This window comes from Rhinopithecus roxellana, chromosome 12, assembly GCF_007565055.1.
Source record: "Rhinopithecus roxellana isolate Shanxi Qingling chromosome 12, ASM756505v1, whole genome shotgun sequence".
Lineage (NCBI taxonomy): Eukaryota > Metazoa > Chordata > Mammalia > Primates > Cercopithecidae > Rhinopithecus > Rhinopithecus roxellana.
In genome coordinates this window covers 8573323-8598408 of record NC_044560.1, presented here as the reverse complement: position 1 = coordinate 8598408, position 25086 = coordinate 8573323, and the positions used below count along the sequence as shown (strand labels likewise).

Here is a 25086-nt window from a genome sequence, read left to right as displayed (position 1 = left end):
CTGTAATCCTAGCATTTGGGAGGCCAGGAAGGGAGGATCACTTGGGCCAAAGAGGAATGATCATTTGAGCCCAGGAGTTCAAGACCAGCCTGGGCAACATAGTAAGACCTTGTCTCTATAAAAATAAAAATAAAAAAAAAAGAGAAATGAAAAGAAAAGAACCAGCCAGTTAGGAAGCTACTGCAGTAGTCTAGGCAAGAAAAGATGTTGGCTGAGATCCAGGTGAGGGCAAGAGCACATGAGAGAAGCCGCCAGAATGCAGAGTCCACAGGAAATCTGCACTTCATCCTGCTGCGGGATCCTCGCCACACACTGGTGTGGGTTTATAGACCTCTTTTACTGATACCTCTTCTAATATCAAATGCAGTTTGGCAGTTAATGTTCCAGCTAGACTCTACAAGGGATTGGAGGAGGCTGAATTAGATCCTGCCAGCCAGGTCTCAGAAGCTATAACTAAGAATGCAGAGGAATCCCAGCCCCAGCCTTCAAAGTCCTCCAGCCAGGAAATACCCTTCCCTGTACTTGGCTCCTGGCTGATAAGTCTTGTTATTTCCTGGATCTATCCCATCCTCTCCATCTCCAAGGCCACTTCCAGACCCTCATCACACTTGGCTGCACAAGTGATGGCAGCCTCCCTCTTCACTGGCCTCTCTGCTTCCAGTCTTCAAATCCACCCTCCCCTGGGTTGACTGAATGAACATCCTAAAACCCAAACCTAATGGAGTCCCTTTTCTGCTCAAAACCTTTCAGTGACTGCCCGTCACGTCCAAGATGAAACGCTAGCTCTGTATCATGGGATGCAAGACTGTCCTCCGCTGGACGCTGCCTTCTCCTCCAGCTACACTTCCCGCCCCTCCCACTTCGCTCCCACTTGACCCCCAGCCTCACCTAGCGCTTGGTGTTCCTCTTTCCACTTCCTGCTTTGCTGGTGAGTCCTGGCTTAGACTCTTGCCTCTGCCTAGATAACTGTTCCCAGCCTCTGTTGTGTGGTTACTTCTCTTGCCTCACAATTAGCTCAGGAAAACACCGCCTCCAAGAATCCGGGAACCCTTCCCTGGCCTCCCCTGTCTCATGCCTGCAGTTCACCTGGCATGGCAGTATACCTGTGCTGCTGCTCTGGCTTTTTTTTGTTTTTTATGTTTTTGAGACAGGTTCTCACTCTCGTCGCCCTAGCTAGAGTGCAGTGGCGCAATGTCAGCTCACCGCAGCCTCGACTTCCCAGGCTTAAGCGATCCTCCTCAGTCTCCCAAGTAGCTGGGACTACAGGCGTGTGCCACCATGCCCAGCTAATTTCTGTATTATTATTTATTATTATTATTATTATTATTTGTAGAGACAGGGTCTTGCCATGTTGCCCAGGTTGGTCTCAAACTCCTGGGCTCAAGCAATCTGCCTGCGTCAGCCTCCCAAAGTGCTGGGATTACAGGTGGAAGCCGCTGCACCTGGCCAAGTGAATGCAGCAGCTACTGCTCTGAACTAATTGGTTTGCTTGTCTTCTGCAACTGGACCATGAATTCCCCAAGGGCAAGGACCTTGGCTACCCATTGTTATGTGCTGGCCTTGTCTACAGTGACTGGTACATAGCACGTGCTTGGTTAAAAATTGTTGAACTTGCTGGCCTTAGCCACACTACCATACCCTTAGGACAGCCTGGCTAAGGTCCTCGTGGTGAAACAGAAAGAGCTAGCCAGCTCATCTTATTTATTTACTGATTTTTATTTTTATTGGAGATGGGGTTTCACCATGTTGGCCAAGCTGGTCTCAAACTCCTAGCCTCAAGTGATCTGCCCGTCTTGGCCTCCCAAAGTGCTGGGATTACAGGCATGAGCCACTGTGCCTGGCCAGCTTGTCTTCATCAGCCCTGAGCTGATGAGGCTGTCAAGTATCAACCTCAACACTCTTCCCAGGCTCTCTTTTCTACCTCAGGCAGAGTTTGTCTTCAGATGCAAAGGCCTGTGAGTCTTCCCTCCAGTTAGAGCTGAGTCTTGGCCAGCCACAGAAGGGATTCTGACATTGCATCCAAATAAGGTGAAAGGATTAGCTGTTGTTAAAACAGCGTGAGAGCTGTGAGTAAGGAAATATTCTCTCTGAGATGGGCTCTGCTGAAATATACAACATGAGGCTTCCAAATAGGAGCTACTGACTGGAAAGAAGCCTGCTTGTTACCGAGCCTGAATCTTCCTCCCCAGCCAGGGATCTAGTGATGCCAATCCCGCTGAGGTCTGGCGTTCAACGGAGGTCAGGATGCAGCCCACCGGAGACCTTAAGGGGTGGGGGCTCCTTCATTAGTTAGCAGGCATGGTTTAGCAACAGTAACATCACAAGTAATGTGTGGGATTTAGGCTTTCTGAACGGCGCTAACATAATATGGAGAATGAACAGTCCAAAGTCTCCATGAGCAAGGATTGATAGAAAAGAATTCATTTGCCGAGCGCTGTGGCTCACGCCTGTAATCCCAGCACTTTGGGAGGCTGAGATGGGCGGATCACGAGGTCAGGAGATCGAGACTATCCTGGCTAACACGGTGAAACCCCATCTCTAGTACAGATACAAAAAAAATTAGCCGGGCGTAGTGGCGGGCGCCTGTAGTCCCAGCTACTCGGGAGGCTGAGTCAGGAGAATGGCGTGAACCCGGGAGGCGGAGCTTGCAGTGAACCCAGATCGTGCCACTGCACTCCAGCCTGCGTGACAGAGCAAGACTCTGTCTCAAAAAAAAAAAAGAATTCATTCAACAACCTTTTACCAAGAATAGTCATATAAGATCCTTTTGTAGTTCATGAACATCATGATTGGGTGTTTATGCACATGTGTGAGATCTGCCACTCTCTGAACCTTGTTACAACATTGGCACATTACCCATCTAACCTGAAAAAAAAAAATAATAATAGTCATACATGGGCCAGGCATGGTGGCTCACACCTGTAATCCCAGCACTTTGGGAGGCCAAGGTGGGCAGATTGCTTGAGTTCAGGAGTTCAAGACCAGTCTGGGCAACATAAGGAGACCCTGTCTCTGCAAAAAAATACAAAAATTAGCCACGGTGTTGGTGCACACCTGTGGTCCCAGCTACTCGGGTGGCTGAGGCAAAAGTATCACTTGAACCCAGGAGGTTGAGGCTGCAGTGAGCTGTGATCATGCCACTGCACTCCAACGTGGGTGGCAGAGTGAGACCTTGTCCAGAAAGAAAAAAAAGAATAGTCACACAAAATATGTAACTTATCTATTGCTGTATAACAAATTATTCCTAAGCACAGCAGCTTAAAACAATATTTATTTATCTCACAGTTTCTGTGGGTCAGAAAATTGGGAGTGGTTCTGCTGAGTGGTTCTTATTCCTGGTTGCATGAGAGTTTGCAGTCAAATCATCAGCTGGGGCTGCCATCATCTGAAGGCGTGACTGGGGCTGTAGGACCTGCCTCCATGATGGCTCACTCACACAGCTATTGGCAGGAGGTCTCAGTTCCTTAAGACATGACCCCTCCCTAGAGCTGCTTGAGTGTGCTCATGACATGGCAGCAGCTCTCTGCAGGAGCAGGGAATCCACGAGAGAGAGAAAGAGAGAGAGACCAAGACAGAAGCCTCAAGGTCTTTTGTGACCTTGGTCTTGGAAGTTGTACACTGTCACTTCCACTTTATCCTGTTTGTTACAAGTGAGTTACTAAATTCAGTTCACAGTCAAGGGGAAGGGAAATAGGGTACACCTTTTGAAGGAAGTGTCAAAATTGTGGACATATCAAACCACCTCATCAAGTCAAAAAGAAACACAAAACCTGAAAGTCTCTTGAGGCTGCTAAAACTCCTGCTGCCATTAAGACAATGGGAATTTAGTATGAAGAAAGGAGTTCTAGATTGACAGTGATGGCAAGACTCATTCACTAATTCATCCATCCATTCATTCATCCACTCATTCAACAGCTATTAATTGATCGTTACTGTGTGCAGTTGGAAAACTCTATTAAATGCTACAGGGCTCAAGAACAAACACCATTATAATTAAAATAACAATTGCTGGCTGGGCACAGTGGTTCATGTCTGTAATCCCCGGACTTTTGGAGGCCAAGGCAGGAGGATCGCTTGAGCTCAGGAACTTGAGACCAGCCTGGGCAACATGGTAAAACCCTGTCTCTATAAAAAATTTAAAAATTACCCAGATGTGGTGGTGTGTGCCTGTAGTCCCAGCTACTAGGGCGACTGAGATGGGAGGATTGTGAGCCTTGGAGGCTGAGGCTGCAGTGAGCCAAGATTGCATCACTGCACTCCAGCCTGGGTGACAAAGTGAGATCCTGTCTTAATAATAATAATAATAATAATAATAATAATAATAGCAACAACAATTGCTGGCCTTTATCTAGCATTTACTGTGTGCCCAGTACTGCAAAGATCTTTGGATTTAATTATCTCATTTAATTATCCCAATAACCCTTTGAGGTGGAGGCTGTTATTATTCCCCATTTACAAATGAGCAACCTTAGAAAGGGAAGGTCATGTACTTTCAAGGGGTAGAACCCATGATGTGACTCTTAGTCTGTTTGGGCTGCTATAACACATACACACAAAAAAACACCATGAACTGCATGGCTTATAATCAACAACCACTTACTTCTCACAGTTCTGGTGGCTGGAAAGTCCAAGATCATGACACCAGCAAATTCAATGTCTGATAAGGGCCCACTTTCTGGTTCACAGATGGCATATCCTTGCTGTGTCCTCACATAGTAGAAGGGGAGGGGGGGTCTCTCTAGAGCCTCTTTTACAAAGGTACTAATCTCATTCACGAGGGCTTCACCCTTACGACCCGTCACCTCCAAAAGACCCTGCCTCCTAATACTATCACTTTGGGGGTTAGGATTTCAATGTATGAATTTGGGAGGGGTGCAGATCACAGACATCCAGGCCACAGCAGAACCAAAGGACTCTGACCTGAAAGTCTGTATGCTTATACCATAGAGTCTTCTAGTAATAACAGTGACAGTTATTATTACTGTTTTAATGATGGATTCCTGTTACCTAGCCGACAACTCTGAGGCTCAGAGAGCACAAGCGAATTGTCCAAGGTTGTTTTTGGCAAAGCCAAGCTGCAAAGCCAGGTCCCAAGAGTGCCGAGTGTGTGCTCTTTCTTCTACACATGCTTAAAACGGAGTCCTTTCTGTCCTGCTTCCTGCAGAAACAGAGCTAAGATGGAAAAGGGCCCAGGAGACTGGGGAGGAGTGTGGGAAGGGGAGAAATTATTGCTGGTGCCTGGAAGTTTTCACAAGTGTGGATTTCCCCTGGTTGGTTGAAGACTAGATCAGAATCTCTCCAGAGGCTGCTGTGAAGATGCCGTGGAATTCCTGGTGTGCCTGATGAGGTGTTGCTGCACTGAGGCTGTCAGACAGCTGGCTCTCTGAGAAAAGCTCCAGACCCTGTTGCTGCCACAGGGAATGAGGTCAGATGCAGCTAAATGTTGTGGAGCCTTTGCTGAGTGTCAGGTCACAGTGTTAAGTTGTGCACATTTACTCAGCGTCCTCATGGCCATACACAAATCAATACTCTTGATTATTTCCATCTTAAATAGGAGGAAACTAAGGCACAAAAAGGAGGACTTGGGCCAGGCACAGTGGCTCACGCTTGTAATCCCAGCACTTTGGGAGGGCGAGGCAGGTGGATCACTTGAGATCAGGTGTTCGAGACCAGCCTGGTCAACATGGTGAAACCCCATCTCTACCAAAAATACAAATATTAGCCAGGCATGGTGGCACATGCCTGTAATCCCAGCTACTCGGGAGACTGAGACAGGAGAATCGCTTGCACCTGGGAGGCAGAGGTTGCAGTGAGTCAAGATCGTGTCACTGCACTCCAGCCTGGTCTCTCACGAAAAAAAAAAAAAAAAGAGAGAGAGAGAGAGAAAATACAAAAAGGACGACTTGTCTGGGTGCACATAGATAGACGGTCTTCAAGCGGGTTAGCTGGGGTGCGGAGAGCTAGTAAGCTGTAACAGTGTAAGCCCGGGCCTGCAGTGAAGAGGCCTGATTTCATGGGCCCTAGACAATCTTACCTCTGTGGGCCCCTTCTCTCCATAAAAAAATTTGACTTTATGTTTTGTGACTATGTTGGAATGAAGTTAAATCTAATCCAGACTGAAGTCGCTACTTTTAAAATGTATTTTTTTATTTTTTAATTTAAAAAAATGTAATAATAGAGATGAGGTTTCACTATGCTGCCCAGGCTGGTCTCCTGGACTCAAGTGATCCTTCTGCTTTAGTTTCCCAAAGTGCTGGGATTACAGGTGTGAGCCACTGTGCCTGGCTGAATTCACTATTCTATGCTCATTTTTATTATATTTATGTTTTTCTTCTGAGTTTAAAACAAATTAAAATAAAACAATGTTATTAGAATAAAATAAAGCCTCATGGGCCCCGTGCTTGTGGTGTCTGATGGGGAAGTTGGCCTCATCGGGTGAGTCCTGATTCTCCCATGTGCTGACTGCGTGACCTTGGCCAACTTCACCTCTCTGTGCCTCACTTTATGTAATGTGGGAATAAATGGTAAACTATATTGTATGGGGTGATTATGAGGATGAAATGAACTAATAAGTGTAAAATGCTCAATACAGTGCCTGCCATAAATGAAAATGCTCAATCAATTAATAAATGTTAGTTGGTTTTTTTTCTTTTTTTTAGTAACTTGTACTAGTCCCGCAGCTAGCAAGTGGTAGAGCTAAGAGTGTACCCTAGGTTTAACTGACTGTCAAATCTCTGACCTGACATCCTCAATGTGATGAGAGAATAAGTGGCAGAACAGAGCTGAGAATTGGGCTACAGTGAATCCATTCCCCAAGTAACGGATGTTACAATGTTAGTCAACACATTGTAAATTTTCCAGGAGGGTCTACACACACACACACACACACACACACACACACACACACACATACACATACACACACACATCTCTCCCTATGAAGTAGACATTATTTATTTAAGCTTTATGTAACAGATATTTTACCACTATATATATGACCACTATATATATATATATATACACACACTATATTTTTTTTCATATTTTTTATTTTTTATTTTTTGTGACAGAGTCTTGCACTGTCGCCCAGGCTGGAGTGCAATGGCGCAATCTCAGCTCACTGCAACCTCCGTCTCCTGGGTTCATGCGATTCTCCTGCCTCAGCCTTCTGTGTAGCTGGGATTACAGGTGCACACCACCAAACCTGGCTAATTTTTTGTTTTTGTTTTTTTTTGTAGAGATGGGGTTTCACTATGTTGGCCAGATTGGTCTCGAACTCCTGACCTTACTTAGGTGATCCACCCACCTCAGCCTCCCAAAGTACTGCGATTACAGGCGTGAGCCCACTATATATATCTTACCACTATATATAGACACAACATACACACATAGATCTCCCTATGAAGTAGACGTTATTTATTTGAATTTTGTTATATTTATTTTATGACTATATGTAGCCACTTTTTAATGTATATAAGTATATATTTTACCACTATATATTTATATATAAACATATATATACAGTGGTAAAAATACAATAAAGTAATATATAAATATATACATGTTATATATAATATGTATACATATATAATATGTGTATATACATGTTATGTGTATATATAATACATAATGCATAATACATAGTCTGTATATATACATATTATATATAAGTATATACATATTAATTATATAATATGTATATAGTATATTTATTATTACATAATATGTATTAATTTATAACATGTACACATTAATTATTATGTATATTAATATGTATACACATTGCATAAATACATAATATGTATATATTATAATATGTGTATATTATATATACATATGTGTATGCATATTTACATATGTGCAAAATATTTCTATATCATGAATATTTTAATATGTATATATTAATATTATATATGTATGCTATATATAAATATATACCAAAATTATTTATAAATATATATTTACATAATATATATAACATAAAATTTACTATTTCAACCATTTTTTGGTGTATAATTCAGTGGCATTAAGTAGATTCACATTGCTGTGCACTATTTATCTCCAGAACTTTTTTATCATTCAAAACTGAAACTCTGTACTCATTAAAAAATAATTCCTCATTCCATCCTCCCTTCAGGCCCTAGTAATTGCTACTCTAGTTTGTCTCTATGAATTTGACTGATCTAGGTACATCATATAAGTTTCATCTTAAGTCATCAAAATCTGCTGTATATTTCACACTTACAGCATATCTCAGTTTAGCCTCACCATATATTCTGAGTGCTCAGTAGCCACATGTGGCCACCATATTGGACAGCACAGGGCTATAGGTTGGGTGATCAGGACTCTGGGGACACTCCATATCCAGGATAACCTTTACTACTACAATTCTCTCCCATATTCCCCATGAGTATACGAGTTGAGGTTAGAAAAATATACTCCCCCTGAGGTTATGGTGTAAGAGTAGAGTCAAAAGCCTGAAGTAAGAGTCCATGGGCTTTAGTGGAAGTGGACTGGGGTGAGCTTCCTGGACTTAGACTTAAGTCTAAGTCTGCAGAAGACATGCCCTCTCCATTGCTCTCCCCACCACCACTCCTACTTGCATCCATGTATGGAGTGCTGGAAGCTGGACAGTGGGATTTCGATTGAGGATGTCTACTATGCTGAAATAAACAAGCAACACACCAGACTATTACTCGTAGGCTGACAGACTTGAAGACTGAAGAGCATCTTAGGCATCATCCAGCTGAGTGGCTTTGAGCTGGTTTGTGGAGTCACTGGGCTTTGAAAAGCTAGAGACGTGGATCCTGGAGTTGATGTCTAGTTGAATCAGGGTTTGAATCTTGGCTCTGTGACTTATGAGCTGTGTGACCTTCAGCAAGTTGCTCAAACTCCATTGGGCTTCAACTGCCTCACGGAAATGGTGGATCATAATAATGCCAACTTCACAGGGTTATTAAGAAGATTTAAGTGAAATATTAAATTAATGCATGTAATACACTTAGAATAGAGCTGGGCTTAAAGTAAATACAATTTAAGTGTTTGTTAAAGAATGACTCAGTGGCCCTACTGAGGGAAAGGCCAGGTCCCTGTTCTCACTACAAGCAGAGAAGCTCTGTTTTTATATATTGGGCTTCCTCGTAAAATGTCATTGAAAGGAAGAACAGTGGGTGAACACTCACTCATGTTGTAATGTAAGCCTGTACTTTACAAATGGGAAATACAACCAGGACAGCTATGTGCTCTACCCAAGGTCCCACAACTGACAGGTGGATAGAACAGGTGCAGAAGCCAGGGCAGGGCTGTTTCACTACACTGCGCTGTCCATACTGTGCTGAAAGACTGGAACTTTGGGGTCTTGTTTTCCTAGTGAAGTCTCATACATCACTGGTTAACAGCTCAGCTCCATGCCAGTTTGAAAAAAGATGATATAAATGAGCTCTTTGGCTGGGTGTGGTGGCTCACATCTATAACTCCAGCATTTTGGGAGGTCGAGGCAGGCAGATCTCTTGAGTCCAGGAGTTTGAGACCAGCCTGGACAACATGTGAAACCCCATCTCTACACACAAAAAAACACAAAAATTAGCCAGGCGTGATGATGTGTGCCTGTAGTTACAGCTACTCAGGAGGCTGAGGTGAAAGAATTGCTTGATCTCAGGAGGTCGAGGCTGCAGTGAGCTGTGATCACACCACTATGTTCCAGCTTGGGTGACAGAGGGAGAACCTCTCGGAAAAAAAAAAGAAGAAAGGAAAAAGAGCTCTTTGCTTCATGGCAAAGATCATTGAAGGTGGTTCCTGGAGGAGTTGTGCTTTGTTGTCCCACGAATAGTGGAGAAGTTTTGTTGTTTTGAGACAAGGCCTTGCTCTGTCACTCAGGCTGGAGTGCAATGGCATGACTATGGCTCACTGCAGCCTCAACCTCATGAGCTAAGGTCAAGCCATCCTCCCACCACAGCATTCTGAGTACCTGGGAGTACAGGGGCACACCACCACACCCGGCTGATTTTCAAAAATTTTTGTGTAGAGGTGGGGTCTTGCTATGCTGCCCAGGCTGGTCTCAAACTCCTGGGCTCCAGTGATCCTCCCATTTCAACTTCCTAAGGCGCTGAGATTACAGGCATGAGCCACTGCGCCCAGCTAGTGGAGAAGATTTTGAGCCTGCCGGATGGTATTTCTGAGTGCTAGAACCTTCCCTAAAGTAGATGACTTTGGGCTTGGCCCTCAACATCCTCTCCATCGCTCCTCCACAGAATAATGGCTGAGAGGCTCAAGGAATTGATGCCACCTTTAGGCCTCTGATTAGTCTAATCAACCACCCACTTTTTTTTTTTTTTTTTTGGCCAATGTTTGGTTCAGCGATGGCAGGTCAAGGCCAATGTGGGCCAAAGAGATAATAGAAAATTTTGCTAAGTTCTCAGTCTTTTGAATGTAAACTAGAAACACATTGTTCTAGTTTCTGTGGGATGTCCTTCTGCAGCCATGAAAAAGACACCCTGAGAACTAGACAATATTTGAAGTAAGATAGAGAATATCTGGCCTGGTGCAGTGACTCACACCTAAAATCCCAGAGCTTTGAGAGACCGAGGCAGGAGGATCTTTTGGGACTAGGTGTTCGAGACCAACCTAGGCCAACAGAGTGATACCCCTATCTCTAAAAATAAAAATAAAAACACAAAATTAGCTAGGAGTGATGATGTGTGCCTGTGGTCCTAGCTACTCAGGAGGCTGAGGCAGGAAGATTGCTTGGAGCCTAGGAGTTTGAGGCTGTAGTGAGCTATAATTGTGTCACTGCACTCTAGCCTGGACAACAGAGCAAGACCCTGTCTCTAAAAAAGAATTAAAAAAAAAAAAAAAAGCAGAGGAAATCTCCCAAAATAGTGTCTCCGGAGTCCTCATCAACCAACTGTGGCCCTGTGCTGTCCAATATGGTGGCCACATGTGGCTACTGAGCACTCAAAATATATGGTGAGGCCAAATTGAGATATGCTGTAAGTGTATAATACACAACAGATTTCAAAGACTTAGGATGAAAAAAGACAAAATATTTCAATACTTTTTTATGCTGATTACATATTGAAATAATCTTTTGAATATATTGGATTAGAAAAATTTGTATTAGGCCGGGCGCGGTGGCTCACGCCTGTAATCCCAGCACTTTGGGAGACCGAGGCGGGCGGATCACTTGAGGTCAGGAGTTCAAGACCAGCCTGGCCAACGTGGTGAAACCCCGTCTCTATCAAAAATACAAAAATGAGCCAGGTACGGTGGCAGGCGCCTGTAATCCCAGCCACTGGGGAGGCTGAGGCAAGAGAAGTGCTTGAACCCAGGAGGTGGAGGTTGCAGTGAGCCGATATCGTGCCATTGTACTCTAGCCTGGGTGTCACAGTGAAACTCTGTCTCAAAAATAATAATAATAATAATAACTATTATTATTATTATTATTAATACTGATCACTAATTTTACTTCTTTCATTTCTTTTCTTCTTCTTCTTTTTTATTTTATTTTTTTATTTTTGAGACAGGGTCTCACTCTGCTGCCCAAGCTGGAGTACAGTGGGAAGAATATGGCTTACTGCAGCCTTGACCTCCTGGGTTCAAGTGGTCCTTCTGCCTCAGCCTCCTGAGGAGATGAGACCACAGGCACATACCACCACATCTGGCTAATTTTTAAAATTTTGTAGAGATGGGTTCTTACCATCTTGCCCAGGCTGGTCTCAAACTCCTGGGCTCAAGCAATCCTCAAACCCTGGCCTCCCAAATGCTGGGATTACAGGCATGAGTCACCTTGCCCAGCCTGTTTCTTTTACTTTCATTAATGTGACCTAGAAAATTTTAAATTACATATGCTGCTTTCATTCCAGATTTATAGTTGTGCAAGCCAGGAGAATCCTGCTGATTTGCTCTTTTACAGGTAAGTGTGACTTTGAGAATACAGAATTTTCATGCCCTAAAATCAATGTGCTTGTTTATACTAAAGCAAAGCTTAGACATCAAATCTTCCCATTTGCAAACGCGTCACAATGTATTTTTGTGTGTATGAAAGACAGGATCTCACTGTATCATCCAGTCTGGAGTGCAGTGGCACGATCATAGCTCACTGCAGCCTTGACCTCCCAGGCTCAAGCAATCCTCCCACCTCAGCCTCCCCAGTAGCTGGAACTACAGGCATGCACCACCACACCCAGCTAATTTTTGTATTTTTCATAGAGATGGGATTTTGCCATGTTGCCCAAGCTGGTCTTGAATTCCTGGGCTCAAGCCATCTGCCTCCCTTAGTGTCCCAAAGTATTGGGGTTGTAGGTGTGAGATGCTGTGCCTGCCCTCTCACCATGTATTTTTAAGAAACAAGATCAGCCAGGTGTGGTGGCTCATGCCTGTAATTCCAGCACTTTGGGAGGCTGAGGTGGGTGGATCACCTGAGGTCAGGAGTTCGAGACCAGCCTGGTCAACATGGTGAAACCCTGTCTCTACCAAAAATACAAAAATTAGCCAGGTATGGTGGTGCACACCAGTAATCCAAGCTACTTTGGAGGCTCAGGCAGGAGAATCACTTGAACCCGAGAAGCAGAGGTTGCAGTGAGCAAGATTGTGAGATTGCACTCCTAGCCTGTGCATCAGAGCAAGACTCCATCCCAAAACAAAAACAAAAAAAGAAAAAAAAGAAAGAAAGAAACAAGATCTTTTGTTTTAAAAAATAAAACTATGATACAAGTAACACACGAAAAAACCCTTAATATGCACTAATGTCTAATTAGTGTTCAGATTTCTCTGATACTCTTGCAAATGTCTCTTTAGGGTTGTTTTGTTCAAATTAGGATACAAACAAAGAATCACTTTTCATCTATCATGATTCCTCTATCTTTTTAATGCCATTCATTTATCATGTAGAGGATTGACTAATCTCCTCATAGTGTCTTTTAACATGCTCCTCTATCCCCTGCTGTTCACATCATCTGATAATTAAATTGAGAAGATTAATGAGATTCAGCTAGATTTGTATTTTTGGCAGGAATACTTTACTGGTGGTGCCATCTGTAATGGTTAATTTTATCTGTCATCTTGGAGGGTGTGTTTGGATGAGATCAACATTTAAATCTTTGACTAAGCAGGCTGTCTTCCATAATGTGACTGGGCCTCATCCAATGAGATGAAGGCCTGAATAGAACAAAAAGTCTGGCCTCTGTGAGCAAGGAGGAATTTTCCAGAAGACTGCCTTTGTACTGAAACTATACCACCAGTTCTTCTAGGTCTACAGCCTGCCAGCCCACACTGCAGATTTGGGACTTGCCAACCTCCATAAATGTATGAGCCAATTTCTTATAAGGAATTTCTCTCTCACCCTCTCTTTTTCTCTCTGTTAACATTTGGGTATGTTTCCTTCCCACTTAAAAAAAATTTAACACAGTTGAGATCACTTTACATAATTTTGTCTTCTGCCTTTTGCATTTAATATTATAACACATTGCATTTCCTCATATTATAAACCTTGTAACCATTGTTCCTCTTTTCTAATCATAAAAGTAGGATTATTATAGGACATTTGAAAAATATAAAAAATTGGCTGGATGCAGGTGGCTCATGCCTGTAATCCCAGCACTTTAGGAGGCCGAGGTAGGAGGATCACTTGAGCTCGGGAGTTTGAGACCAGCCTCGACAGCATAGTGAGACCCCGTCTCAATTTAAAAAAAAAGAAAGAAAGAAAAGAAAAGGGAAGACAAACATTTAAAAATTTAAGAATGAATAAAAACTCTCCTATAATCCCATCGTATATTAATATGTTTTTGTAATACATTCTAGTCTATGTTCTTTTTGTGGAAATTATATTATAGTATAGATGGGCAAGATGGGTCATGCTTGTAACCCCAGCACCTCAGGAGACTGAGGTGGGCGGATTGCTTGAGTCCAGGAAGTTGAGGCTGTAGTGAGCTAAGATCATGCCACTGTACTTCAGCCTGGGTAACAGAGCAAGATCTTTCTCAAAAAAAAAAAAAATTATAAAAAAAAAAAAAAATCGGCTGGGCGTGGGGGCTCACGCCTGTAATCCCAGCACTTTGGGAGGCCAAAGCGGGTGGATCACCTGAGGTCAGGAGTTCGAGACCAACCTGGCCAATATGGTGAAACCCCATCTCAATTAAAAAATACAAAAAAAATTGCTGGGTGCAGTGGCAAGTACCTGTATCCCCAGCTACTCCGGAGGTTGAGTCATGAGAATTGCTTGAACCTGGGAGGCAGAGGTTGCAGTGAGCCAAGATAGTGCCACTGCACTCCAGCCTGGGTGGCACAGGGAGACTCTGTCTCGAAAAAAAAAAAAAAGATACTATAATAATAAATTTATTCTACTTTTTCATTTTAACATTATATTAATATGTTGAGCATTTTATACTTCCATAAAATATTATTCCAATTTGATTTTTAGATGTCTTAATAATAAAGTATTATATTAATATACCATGGATTCTATTAGTACACATATAACCCTATTTTTGAAGTGTGAATGCAATTTTTTAAAGGGTCTATAACGTATCATAAGTAGTGGTTCCATAAATCACTTGTCCATTCCCTTTAGGAAGACCCAATAAATATTAGAAATACCAAATTACTTCTCCTTTCCACCAATTTCCTGCAAAACTGGCCCATTTATTCAGTTTACCCAAAACTCTTTCCTTCTAACCCAACATTCTATACTTGCTTAGCTGCACTTGTCTCAGTGTATAGGATGTATGAACAATCATAGTGGAAGATAAACTGCAAGCTTGCCTAAGACTCTTGAATCTTGGATTTCATTTTATAGACAATGGACAATGAGCAAAGACTTGAGCAGCAGAGGGCCTTAAGTAGATTAGATCGGTTTTGTCAGAAACATCACTCTGGTAGGAACTGAACAGTAAGTAGAGATGGAGGGCAATCAAGGCAGGAAGTCTAGGTTAAAAGTTTTTCCAACAGTTCAATCCAAGAGTTGATGAGGCAGCGCACAGTGGCTTACACTTGTAATCCCAGCACTTTGGGAGGCCAAGTTGGGAGGACTGCTTGATCCCAGGAGTTTGAGACCAGTCTGGGCAACACAGCAAGACCCCATCTCAAAAAAAAAGAAAAGAAAACAAAAAGAGTTGATAAGCAGGAGCATTGAAAATAAAAACGAGGAAGCAGATGAAAGAAAGACCTTGCAGAGAAAGAATGCACAAGGCTGGTCATTGCTATAGTCTGAATGTTTACATCATCCCCAAATTAATATATTGAAATCCTCATCCCCAAGGTGATGGTATTAGGAGGTAGAGCGTTTGGGAGGTGATTAGATCATGAGGGTGGGGGCGCTCATGAATGGGAACTGTACGCTTATAAAAGAGCCCCCAGAGAAACTCCTCATCCCCTCAACCATGTAAAGACACAGTGAGAAGGTGCCCTCTATGAATCAGAAAGTGGGTGCTCACCAGACATTTTGGGATGAAATAAACATTCAGACTATAGCAATGACCAGCCTTGTGCGTTCTTTCTCTGCCAGGGTCTTTCTCTCATCTGCTTCCTCGTTTCTATTTTCAATCCTCCTACTCATCAACTCATTTTCTTTTCTTTTCTTTTTTTTTGTTTTGAGATGGGTCTGACTATGTTGCCCAGGCTAGTCTCAGACTCCTGCACTAAAGCAATCCTCCCATCTCGACCTCCCAAAGTGCTGGCATTAAAGGCATAAGCCACTGCACCCAGCCTCATCAACTCTTAATTGAACTGTTGGAAAAACTTCTTACCTATACTTTCTGCCTTGATTGCCTTCCTCCTGTTCAGTTCCTACCAGAGCGGTGTTCCTGAATCTGTTGGTACTTTGGTCTTCAACTTCCCAGCATCCAGAATTGTGAGAAACACTTTCTATTATAAGCCACCCAGTCTATGATACTCTGTTCTAGCAGCCCAAACAGACTAAGGCAGAAATCAAGGAGGAAAGCGGAATGCAGTAGAGAGGTCAGCAGTGACTGAAGATGATTAGGCTATTCAGGAAAAACCCTGCCCTTACTCCCAGCAACCTCCAGAAAGGCAAACAGGCAGCCTCCACTTCTAGGAAGGTTCCCATCTTATTACAGCAATGGCGTGATCTCGGCTCACTGCAACCTCTGCCTCCCAGGTTCAAGTGATTCTCCTGCCTCAGCCTCCCGAGTAGCTGGGATTACAGGTGCCCAGTCCTCCCACCTTGGCCTCCCAAAGTGCTAGGATTACAAGTGTAATCAATTTTTGTATTTTTAGTAGAGATGGGGTTTCACCAGGTTGGGCAGGCTGGTCTCAAACTCCTGACCTCAAGTGATCCACCCGCTTCAGCCTCCCAAAGCGCTGGGATTACAGGTGTGAGCCACCGTGCCTGGACTCCCGGTTAATTTCTTTATTTTTTTTATAGAAATGGGGTTTTGCTATGTTGCTTAGGCTGGTCTCAAACTCCTAGGCTCAAGCAATCTGCCCGTCTCGGCCTTCTGCTGGGATTACAGGTGCCCAATCCTCCCACCTTGGCCTCCCAAAGTGCTGGGATTACAAGCATGAGTCACCTTGCCCAGTCCCTCTTTCATTTTCTAACCCCCCACCCTCCTCCAGAGTCTCTGGCTCCATCCAACTACAACCTCAGCCTTTGTGATTGAGGCTAAAGAGATGTACTTCCATCTTAGTAATATGAATAAGTTCTTGTAGATCTTTGGGGAATTATGATGTTAATTGTATGTTAAAATGTTAAATGGTAAAAGATCTGCCCTCTCATCTCCTTCCAGGTTTGTGAATTGGAAGGTGCAGAGAGGGTAGAGGCACCAGAAAAATCCATCCTGCCACATAACCAGAGAGGAAACATACATAATCAGGTTTGAAATTCATGATGCTAATTTCCACCTGACTGGGGCACAGCCTGGTCTGCCTCAATCACAAAGGGAGGCACGGTTGGACAGGGAGGGGAGTGTTCTTGGCAAAGGCAAATAATGTCAATTGTGGTGATTGGACCTGGAGGCAATACTCTCAAAGTCTGTCTTCCTACCTATAAAGAGGTCTGATATGGTTTGGCTGTGTCCCCACCCAAATCTCATCTTGAATTCTAGCTCCCACAATTTCCATGTGTCTTGGGAAGGACCTGGTGGGAGGTAATTGAATCATGGGGCAGGTCTTTCCTGGGCTGTTCTCATGATAGTGAATAAGTCTCAAGAGATCTGAATACGTCTCATGAGTTTTATAAAGGGAAGTTTCCCTGCACAAGTTCTCTCTCTTGCCTACCACCATGTAAGACGTCCCTTGTTCTTCTGCCATGATTGTGGGGCCTCCTCAGCCATGTGGAACTGTGAGTCAATCCAACCTCTTTCCTTTATAAATTATCCAGCCTTGGGTATGTCTTTATTAGCAGTGTGAGAACTGATTAATACAGGGTCTATGTATTACCAGTTTTGGAACTATTCCTGAAGGCAAACTTCCTTTTCAAGGTCAAGTTCTTCTTGGATAGAGTGTAGTGGTCCAATCATAGCTCACTCTGCAGCCTTGACCTCCTGGGCTCAAGCACTCCTCCCACCTCAGCCTCCCAAGTAGATAGGACTACAGCTGTGCACTACCACGCCCAGCTATATTTTTATTTTTTGTAGAGATGAGGTCTTGCTATGTTGCCCAGGCTGATGTTTAATTATTGGCCTCAAGCAAACCTTTGGCCTCCCAACATGTTGGGATTACAGATGTGAGCCACCGCACCCAGCCTCGTTCTGCTTTCTGATTCAAGCAGTTGTCATCTTCTTTGCCAAGAGGCTGTGTCTGGGTTCCTTGTCCAGGCCTCTCCTTTGCATCATTCTTCATCAAGGTGTCTGTTGGTGGCAAACTTCCTTTGTTCTGGCTTCAAGTTTCCATGTGGCAGGAAGTCCATCAGAGTAACATCTTAGCTGCTCTTGGTCCCCTTCCTTACTGTTTCCCCTGGGAGGAAGAATAACACTCCAGTGGGTGTGGGAGAAGGAACTGGGCATGCTCCACTTAGTCCCTTCTTTCTGTTCTTTTTGCCAACACACCTTCTCTTCTGTTCCTCCATGCCTTAAGTCCTACAGGGCCAGGCTCTACCTCTGAGGCACGGGTCTGCCCACTTCAGTGCTGGGTAGTAAAGCACTAAGCATTCAAACAGGGTGGCTAAGTCTGCCTCTAGGGTGAGGAATTCGAAGCTCCTTAGTTGACCGGATGCAGTGGCTGTAATCTCAGCACCTTGGGGGGGATTGTTTGATCCCAAGAGTTCAAGACCAGCCTGGGCAACATAGTGAGACCCCACCTGATATGGTTTGGATTTGTGTCCCCACCCAAATCTCATGTGGAACTGTAATCCCCAGTGTTGGAGGAGGGGCCTGGTGTTTTGGGGGGATGAGTGGCTCCTGGGGGTGAAGTTCCCCATTGTTGTTCTCGTGATAGTGAGTGAGTTCTCAGGAGATCTGGTTGTTTAAAAGGTGTGTAGCACCTCCCACTTTGCCCTCTTCCTCCTACTCCAGCCATGTAAGACTTGCCTGCTTCCCCTCACCTTCTGCCATGATCCTAAGTTTCCTGAGGCCTCCTCAGCCATGCTTCCTGGTCAGCCTGTGGAACCATGAGCCAATTAAACCTCTTAAGGCCGGGCACAGTGGCTCATGTCTGTAATCTCAACACTTTGGGAGGCCGAGGCGGGTGGATCACTTGAGGCCAGGAGTTCGAGACCAAGCCTGGCCAACATGGTAAAACCCCATCTCTACTAAAAATACAAAAATTAGCCAGGTGTGTCAGTGCGCACCTGTAGTCCCAGTTACTCGAGAGGCTGAGACAGGATAATCTCTTGAACCTGGAAAGCTGAGGCTGCAGCGAGCCAAGATCATGCCACTGCACTCCAGCCTGGGTGACAGAGTGAGATTCCTCTCAAAAACAAACAAACAAACAAACAAACTTTAAAAAAAATAAGTTACCCAGTCTCGGGTAGTTCTTTTTTTTTTTTTTTTGAGATGGAGTGTCGCTCTGTCGCCCAGGCTGGAGTGCAGTGGCACGATCTCAGCTCACTGCAACCTCCGCTTCCTGAGTTCAAGCAATTCTCCTGTCTCAGCCTCCCAAGTAGCTGGGACTACACGTGCCCATCTGGCTAATTTTTGTATTTTTAGTAGAGACGAGGTTTCACCATATTGGTCAGGCTGGTCTCGAACTCCTGACCTCAGGTGATCCACCTGCCTCGGCCTCCCAAAGTGCTGGAATTACATGTGTGAGCCACCACGCCCAGCCCAGTAGTTCTTTATAGCAATGCAAGAACAAACTAATACACCATCTCTACCAAGAATAATTTTTAAAATTAGCTGGGCATGGTGGCATGTGCTTGTGGTCCAAGCTACTTGGGAGGCTGAGATGGGAGGATTGTTGAGCCTGGGAGGTCAAGGCTGCAGTGTGTCATTATCACACCACTGCACTCCAGCTTGGGCAGCAGAGCCAGACCCTGTCTCAAAAAAAAAAAAAAAGAAGAAGAAAAAGAAAAAGAAGAAGAAAAGAAGAAGAAGAAGAAGGAGGAGGAGGAGGAGGAGGAGGAGGAGGAGGAGGAGGGGGAAAGGAAGAAGAGGAGGAGGAAGAAAAAGCAGCTCTTTAGCCATATACCTAAAACAAATCAAATGTCTCCAAAATCAGTTCACTGGAAATCAAGTGATATTGCCATCCCCGCCTGCTTGGTTCCTGTGTCTTCCCTTCATTTTGTGCCAAATTCGAGCAGGAAAAAGTGGCATGTTCCTTTTTTTTTTTTTTTTTTTTTTGAGAGAAGTCTCTCTCTTGTCCCCCAGGCTTGAATGCAGTGGCTCAGTCTCAGCTCACTGCAACCTCCGCCTCTTGGGTTCAAACGATTCTCCTGCCTCTGCCTCCCAAGTAACTGGGATTAAGGCTCCTACCACCACGTCCGGCTAATTTTTGTATTTTTTAGTAGAGACAGGGTTTCACCATGTTGGCCAGGCTGGTCTCGAACTCCTGACCTCAGGTGATCTGCCTGAGTCAGCCTCCCAAAGTGCTGGGATTACAAGCGTGAGCCACTGCACCCGGCCAAAAGTGGCATGGTCTTTACTGGGCTTTCCCCAAACCCTAGCAGTCTCAGCAGAGGCACATCTAAGCAGCCTACAATTAAATTAAAGAACTGGACCTCCCAACAAATAGAAATAACACATAATTCATTTTAGGTTTAACAGCAAATAGAGACAACACATAATTCATTATAAGTCTAGCAGTGAAGTGATGGGATTTCAAAAAAAGTTATGTTCTTTCCATCTGTAGCTAAAATATTTACACGGGGCCCTGGTCATATGCAAGTGGTGGTTTACAGAGCACAGCTTGTTCAAACCAAACAGTTGCTCTGTTCCCGCTTTTGGAAACTTGTCAAGGAATCAGTGTTTACTTAGACAACTTGGGCCCCAAGCGGCCCTTGTGTAGACTGAATTCAATCCAAGGAGAAGCCAAGGCCCAGGAACATTCCTCCTTCTCCCCTGACCATTGAACCGCAGACCTCTCAGTTCCCAGGGCCCTCTCGAAAGCATCCGGTTCAGTCTCTGGTCAACCGTCCAGTGCCCAGACTAGACAACGGAGACTAAGTCCTTTTTCAGAATTCCCAGGCTGGGCGTGGTGGCTCACACCTGTAATCCTAGCACTTTGGGAGGCCAAGGCGGGTGAATCATGAGGTCAGGAGTTCAAGACCAGCCTGGCCAAGATAATGAAACCCCGTCTCTACCAAAAATACAAAAATTAGCTGGGCGTGGTGGTGGACGCCTGTAATACCAGCTCCTCAGGAGACTGAGGCAGAGAATTGCTTGAACCCAGGAGGCAGAGGTTGCAGTGAACCAAAATCGTGCCACTATACTCCAGCCTGGGTAACAGAGTGAGACTCAGTCTCAAAAAAAAAAAAAAAAACTGAGCACAGTAGCTCACACCTGTAATCCCAGTACTTTGGGAGGCTGAGGTGGGCAGATCGCGAGGTCAGGAGATAGACACCATCCTGGCTAACATGGTAAAACCCCATCTCTACTGAAAATACAAAAAATTAGCCAGGCGTCCCAGCTACTGGGGAGGCTGAGGCGGGAGAATAGTGTCAACCCAGGAGGCGGAGCTTGCAGTGAGCCGAGATTGCGCCACTGCACTCCAGCCTGGCTGACAGAGCGAGACTCTGTCTCAACAACAACAACAAGAATTGGCCCCTTCGCGCCCAACTTTTTGAGTAATCGTGTGCGTGAATGTCTCATTTATTTAACTCCCAAAGAGAGAGCTTCAGCTTCAGGGAAAAGGATTTGATGTTTAATATGTGAGTGACTTGAATTAGTCTAGAGCGTAGCTCAGGAGGTGGGTCAGCTGTGGGAAACTGGCCACAGAGAACCTAAGAAGGTCAAGTCTGAGTGTTCAGGAAACACGATCTGCTATCTACCCAAAGCAAGAAAACAAACCCTATGTTATTGAAGAACAGTGGAGGTACAAGTGCGAACATCAACAATTGTGCACATAAAAAGCACATACGGCCGGGCGCGGTGGCTCACGCCTGTAATCCCAGCACTTTAGGAGGCCGAGGCAGGTGGATCTCTGGATTCCAGGAGTTGAAGACCAGCCTGAGCAACAAGGTGAAATTGCATCTCTACAAAAAATACAAAAAGTAGCCAGGCATGGTGGCATGAGCCTGTAGTGCCAGCTACTCAGGAGAGAGGACTGTTTGTGCCTGGGAGGTCGAGGCTGTAGTGAGCTATAATTGTACCACTGCACTCCAGCCGGGGTGACAGAGTGAGACCCTATTTCACAAGAAAAAAAAAAAAAAAAAAAAAAGCACATGCCACAGTACCTAGGCCCTGAATAAAAGGTAGTAGTAATTGTTATTCTTGTTCTTGTTGAGATAACTTGGAAAATTAATGTATTAGTCCATTTTCACACTGCTGTAAAGAACCACTTGAGACTGGGTAATTTATGAAGAAAGGGGGTTTAATTGACTCGCAGCTCTGCAGGCTTAACAGGAATCACGGCTTGGAGGCCTCAGGAAACTTACGATCATGGCAGAAGGCAAAGGGGAAGCAAGGACCCTCTTTGCATGATGGCAGAAGAGACAGAACAAAGGGAAAAGGGCCATACACTTTTAAAACTCAGATCTCACAAGAATTCATCCACTATCACAAGAACAGCAAGAGGAAATTCTACTCCCATGATCCAATCACCTCCCACCAGGTCCCTCCCCTGACATGTGGGGATTACAATTCAACATGAGATTTGGGGGAGGACACAGCCAAACCATATCAACTAATGAGATCAGCATGTGGGTAGGTCCCATGGGAATTATACCGACAGAATTAATTCAGTTAATAGTAGTTTCTGTCTGTCCTATCCTTTTACTTGGTGACTGCCTTTCTCTGATCTTAGGTGGTTCTTTTTTTTTTTTTTTTTGAGACAGTCTTGCTTTGTCACCCAGGCTGGAGTGCAATGGCATGATCTCGACTCACTGCAATCTCTGCCTTCTCAGTTCAAGCAATTCTCCTGCTTCAGCCTCCCAAGGAGCTGGGATTACAGCAGCCTACCACCACGCCCGGGTAATTTTTGTATTTTTAGTAGAGACGGGGGTTTCACTATGTTGGTCATGCCGGTCTCGAACTCCTGACCTCGTGATCTGCCCGCCTTGGCCTCCCAAAGTGTTAGGATTACAGGCATGAGCCACCGTGTCTGGCCTGATCTTAGGTGGTTCTAAGGGGACCTGAAATTTACAATCTTGAAGAACAATGGAGGTAAAATTGTGAACATCAACCAGTAGTGCACATAAAAAGCACATGAGGCTGGGCTTGGTGGCTCACACCTGTAATCCTAGCACTTTAGGAGGCCGAGGCAGGTGGATTGCTGGAGTCCATCCCCACCCAAATCTCCTGTTGGTCTCCTGGACTCCAGCAATCCACCTGCCTTGACCTCTCAAAGTGCTAAAATTACAGGCGTCAGTCACCAAGCCCAGCTGTGTGTGCTTTTTATGCTATTGTTGATGTTCACACTTTTACCTCCATTGTTCTTCAAGATTGTAAGTTTCCTGAGTCACTGTCTACCAGTACAGTGGTGGACAGTGACCTGGGACAGACCAGTCATAGCAGCCAAACTTTTCATCCAATATGGCTGGTCCTAGGGATAGGCTTGTTACTCAAGAAGGGCCAATCAGAATCCTTCTATGAGATTTGGAATCTCCCAGGAGGCAAGTTAGTATAATAGAGAAAGCATGAGCTTTGCTAACTGGAGCTATGGATTCTGGCTCATGGAATTGGGCAAGTTTCTTTACTTCTTTGAGGATTAACTGAGATAAAATAGAGTGCTTGGCACAGAGTAGACATCAGTAAGTGGCTTCTGTCAATAATCTTTATAATAAAAAGCACTACTCTAATTAACCTTCCTCACTGTTCCACCCTGTCTGATCAACCTTTGCTCTGTAAAGCTCTTCTAAAAAGCGATAATTGGGAGACCTACCTTTTAGTGGGAAGGGCCATACTTGATTTTCCCTGACCCTTGAGCTTTCCAGAGAGCAGAGAAGGGATGAGAGAGTCAAATCTCAGAATGGAAAGGTCAATGTCCAGTCCATCCACTGATGACAAGGAACTGGGGAATCTTTCATTCAGCTAGAATTCTGAAAACGGTCTTCAGCCTAGATGCTAGAACATTGTGGCCTCATAGAACTTCCTTCTCTGATGGAAATATTTATATCTCTGCTGTCTACCAGAGTAACCACAAGCTACATGTGACTACTGAGCATTTGGAAAAGGACTAGTGGAACTGAGGCACTGAATTATTTATTTATTTAAATTAATTGACATTTACATATCCACATGTGGCAATGGCTACCATACTGAACAGAGCAGCTCCAGATTGGAGCATGGCATTAGCAGACAGGCACAGAAGTAGATGAGAATAATAGCCAGTGTTTGCTTGGGCAGGAAAGGTTACTACGGCTTAGAAGCAGGTGAGTCTCCAGGTTTAGAGAGGTACTAAAGAAAAGCCATCTGGACAGGTGCAGTGGCTCACGCCTGTAATCCCAACACTTTGGGAGGTCAAGGCAGGCCGATTATTTGAGTTCAAGAGTTTGAGACCAGCCTGGTCAACATAGTGAAACTCCATTTCTGCAAAAATACAAAAATTAGCCAGGCATGGTGGCACGTGCCTGTAATCTCAGCTGCTCAGGAGGCTGAGACAGGAGAATCGCTTGAACCGGGAGATGGAGGTTGCAGTGAGCCGAGATTGTACCATTGTACTCCAACCTGGGCAACAAGAGCAACACTCTATCTCAAAAAAAAAAAAAAAAAAAAAAAAAATTGCCAATGCTCACTATGTTACAAGTTGTCACAGTGGAGTATTGGGCAAAGTTTTCAATTAGCCATAATCGTGCCTTGGATAATAATCATCAGCTATGATACTGCCACAGCACAAAACTTGTATTTTGTTTTGTTTTTTTTGAGAGAGAGTCTCGCTCTGTCACCCAGGCTGGAGTGCAGTGGCGCGATCTCGGCTCACTGCAAACTCCACCTCCCAGGTTCAAGCAATTCTCCTGCCTCAGCCTCCCGAGTAGCTAGGATTGCAGGCGCTCACTACTATGCCTGGCTAATTTTTTTTGTATTTTTGTTAGAGACGGTTTCACCATGTTGGCCAGGTTGGTTTCAAACTCCTGACCTCAGGTGATCCACCCACCTCGGCCTCCCAAAGTGCTAGGATTATAGGCGTGAGCCATCATGCCCAGCCCCTTGCATCATTATTAGTCACTGCAATAGTCTACTGACTACACTCACTATAAATCACATAACCAACCTCAATTTTTGTATTTTGTAGGATGTTTCCAATTTTTTTCAGAGTGACGCTAGGATGGGTGCCACATAACTTCCCCTGCACCCCCCATCATTTTTGTAAGGCAGAAGGAGCATGAGTTTTGAGGGCAGATAGACCAGGGTTAAAATCCTGGGCATTCATTACTTAGTAGCCACATGACCCCTGACAAGATCTTTTCTTTTCTTTTCTTTTCTTTTCCTTTACTTTTTCTTTTCTTTTCTTTTCTTTTCCTTTCTTTTCTTTTCTTTCTCTCTCTCTCTTTCTTTGTTTCTTTCTTTCTTTTTTTCCTCTTGATACTGTCACCCAGGCTGG

At 44.3% G+C, this 25086-nt stretch overlaps 1 non-coding gene and 1 pseudogene across 1 annotated transcript; one reads left to right on the top strand and one right to left on the bottom strand.

Annotated features, from left to right (window-relative positions):
- The first annotated feature begins 2761 nt into the window (after positions 1-2761).
- Positions 2762-2866, top strand: LOC115892585. Its single transcript, XR_004052451.1, has one exon. It is a non-coding gene; the product is annotated as a small nucleolar RNA U13 (small nucleolar RNA).
- A 21365-nt stretch (positions 2867-24231) lies between these two features.
- On the bottom strand, positions 24232-24385 carry LOC115892443 (annotated as a pseudogene).
- Between the last annotated feature and the right edge of the window lie 701 nt (positions 24386-25086).